The sequence below is a fragment of the Eleutherodactylus coqui genome, chromosome 5, assembly GCF_035609145.1.
Source record: "Eleutherodactylus coqui strain aEleCoq1 chromosome 5, aEleCoq1.hap1, whole genome shotgun sequence".
Lineage (NCBI taxonomy): Eukaryota > Metazoa > Chordata > Amphibia > Anura > Eleutherodactylidae > Eleutherodactylus > Eleutherodactylus coqui.
In genome coordinates this window covers 151,615,430-151,618,955 of record NC_089841.1, presented here as the reverse complement: position 1 = coordinate 151,618,955, position 3,526 = coordinate 151,615,430, and the positions used below count along the sequence as shown (strand labels likewise).

Sequence of the window (3,526 nt, the reverse complement as noted above, 5' to 3'; positions counted from 1 at the left end):
GGGGGTGTGAGTCAGACATGCCCCTGATTGGCTCAGCGCTGAGCCAATCAGAGGCAGATCTCACTCACACCCATTCATGAATTCATGAATGGATAAGTGAATGCTGCCTCTGATTGGCTCAGCGCAGCTCTCAGCTGAATGACAGCAGTTCAGCACCACAGTGCAGGGGACAGCAGGAGAAGACGCTGCTGTGCCCCGGCAGCTGAAGCCAGGTGAGTATCTATTTTTTTTTGTTTTTTAAATCACTTTTAATTCATTCCCAGCGAATGGCTTATATGTAAAGCCCTTCCCTGAAAAAGAATTCAGGTGTGCCAGCAGACCATTGTCTTCAATGGAGTCGCCGGCAGCAGCAGCGGCTCCATTGAAGAGAATGCCTGCATTTTTATTCTTTTTTACACTAAAATCTTTCTTTTTCAGGTAAGGGCTTATATTTTTAAGCCCTTCCCGAAAATTCATCCCGCACTCGCTGGCAGCCCATTGCTTTCAATGGAGCCGGCTGTATTGCCGGCTCCATTGAATTCAATGGGCAAACATCGTTCTTCTCTGCCACAGCTGTTACAGCTGTGGCAGAGGAGAATGATCATTATGCTGACAGTGTGGGGGGGGGGGGTCTCCTCTTGCCACTATTGTGGCTTAATAGTGAGACCTCGGAGCCCGAAATGCAGCCCTGCATGTTGCTCCTCGCCTGCCCTATCCAGTTCTGTGTTTTTTACATGACTTTGGTGATTTGCTAAGATTTTCACAAATGAAAACCTTAGCGGGGCACCAGTCATATACAAAAATGCTTGAGTCGCCTATTGACTTCAATGGGGTTCGTTACTCGAAACGAACTCTCGAGCATCACTGAAAGTTCGACTCGAGTAACGAGCACTCGAGCATTTTGGTGCTCGCTCATCTCTATTCATCACTGGGACATTAAAAAGGCTGCTAGTTCAGACAGTCAGGGTCAGAGCCTGGAGTCAGAAAATCTACCAGTGTGGACTGCTGCTGTTTTTCTGACATTTGCTGCTTGTTAGAAGTAGAAGAGAAACAACTGTCTAGTTAGCGCCTTGATGGGCAAGTGTTTATTTTGTTTATTGCACTAAGTATATGTGTCAACAGTGACTGCTAGTTTCTCACTGGATTTCCTGTTCTATTGCTGAAATCAAGAAAAATAAAACTTGACTTTTATATGGACTGAATGAGCAGCTCTGTTTTTGCTGACTCCCTCCCCCTATGCAGACATTGCCGCATATGGTGGAAGTTGCTAGAGGCAATGGCAGGAGAACCTGTTGATGTTTAACCCCTTAAGGAGGGGCCTATTTTGGGCATAAGGACACAACAATTTTATGGGATTTTTATCTCCACATTTCAAAACTATAAGTTTTTTATTTTTCGTATGGCCCTATGAGGACTTGTAGTTATTTTATTAGTGCCATTTTGGGGTACATAAACTATATTGTAAAACTTTTATTAATTTCTTTTTAAAGATAGTAGAGAGAGAAAACTCAGTGGACGGAGGTGGTGCAGGCGTCCACACCCCCATGTACTGAGGCCATTCAGGCGTCCATACCCCTGTGGATGGAGGTGATTCAAGCGTCCACACCCTCTGTGGATGGAAGCGATTCAGGCAGCCACACCCCCATGGACGGAGGCGATTCATGCATCCACACCCCTATGGACAGAGGCGATTTAGGCATCCACATCTCCGTAGATGGAGGCAATTCAGGCATCCACACCCCTGTGGACGGAGGCGATTCAGGGGTCCGTACTCCTGTACACGCAGGTGATTCAGGTGTCCACACCCATGTGAACGAAAGTGATTCAGGCGTCCACACTCCTGTGGACGGAGGCAATTCAGGCGTCCAAACCTCTGTGGACAGAGGCGATTCAGGTGTCTACACCCCTGTGGACGCAGGAGAAAAAAAACACCAAACATTAATTACAGTCTGGATCCAGGCAAAAACCAACAGAATATAGTCTAGACTGAAACACTATCAAACAGACTACACTTATCTGACAAAACGTAAAGCTAGACTCACACGCCAAACTGGATGCAGACAGAGAGCTGTACAGCATATATCCTCACACAAACAGCTGGACTGCAGAATGAACCATCCCCAGGAAGGGTGTGACCGAGTTAAATATACTCACACAATGGCTGATTGGCCAAACATGGGACACACCTCCCTGTCCACCAATCAGCCCATACACCATAGGAGATGCTACTGCAGATTGGATAGCAAGTGAGGTACCCAGTAAGGTATTTCCAACATACAATGTCACAGGAACCTTTTGCAGTGACAAGTAAAAGGCAAACAACAGAGTAGATGGATGGCAAACAACAGAGTAGATGGCATAGCCACGTGGACAAGGCTGACATATTAAGGTCACCATGGTTCCACTTCCTGTTACTGATGGCACACCGTAACAGTCACATTCTGTGAAATGTTCTGTCTCATGTGAAGGCACTTTAATACTTTCTTAAAAGGGATTTTTCAAATGTGCAGGAAATAGGTACAATATATTCATGGTAAGTCTTGAATGCAATGGTTTAAAAGCACAGGATGTACTATATTTGCTTTTTTATAAACTATTATACTACATATGAAATTAATATTATTGAATGTAATCTGTTGCATGTGTATCACAGAAAGGGAAATATAAAAACAAGCAATCACTATAAACGGACATATACTTACTGATACAGGAGGGCAAAAATGTGCACCACCTCAACATGCAGACAGCCAAATAGCCAAATGAGGGAGCCAGTTACACCTGTGGAGGACACTGATGGGACAGCCACTGAGATATTTGTAGACTGCTATTAAAGGAGATGTCCCGAGGCAGAAAGCCAAAATTTCATATTAGCCCATTCCCCCTGTCACCCCCCGACATTAAGCAGCCCTTGTGAGCGGTTATAAACCGCATTGTACTTACTCGTCTGCAGAAAAAATGACTTTTAAAACTTCTCCCTCTAAGATGGCGCCTGCTGGGTCCCTGGGTGCGTTCCACGGTGAACCGCTCGCTCTTCCTGGATGCCTCATGCGCGCTCCCGAGACGCCGGTCACGTGAGCAGGTGACTGACGTCATCGGTGGAGGCGTGTTCTTCTAAATCAATGGAACGCCGATCCAGCCTCCTGATTGGCTGGTCGCCAGAAAGCGTCACAGCGGGGAGGTGCTGTCTACCGGAGAAAACAGCAAACAGCTGTTTCTCCCATCTCCTGACTACATAGAAGCTCCGGTAAGTACACCTTTCCTCTGTACTCTTTTATGCATTGATTAGCACAGGATCATTGCCTTATGCAGTGAGTCTGTGCATTTTTAAAAGTATTGTGCATGCCCTGTATTGTAATGTGTATTACATATTTATAGTGCCTGCCATGTGCTGCGTTTTTTATTTTCCTGCTGTGTGCTGCTATGGCGACAGCAGTTTTTATTGCGCATGCCGCCTGCTTCCATTCGCCTTTTTTTTTTTTTTTTGAGCATATTTTTTTAATATATAAATATTTTTTTTTTTTAAATTTTTTAATTTTTTTTTTATTTT

The 3,526-nt window shown here is 44.9% G+C and overlaps 1 protein-coding gene across 1 annotated transcript in view; it reads left to right on the top strand.

Annotated features, from left to right (window-relative positions):
• Positions 1-2,840: 2,840 nt before the first annotated feature.
• The window catches only part of LOC136626973 (P2X purinoceptor 7-like), a 3,705-nt gene continuing 3,019 nt past the window's right edge, over positions 2,841-3,526 (top strand). Inside the window, exon 1 of the mRNA XM_066601930.1 lies at positions 2,841-3,223. The gene's annotated coding sequence lies outside the window, so the exon portion shown is untranslated. The remainder of the gene's footprint in view (positions 3,224-3,526) is intronic.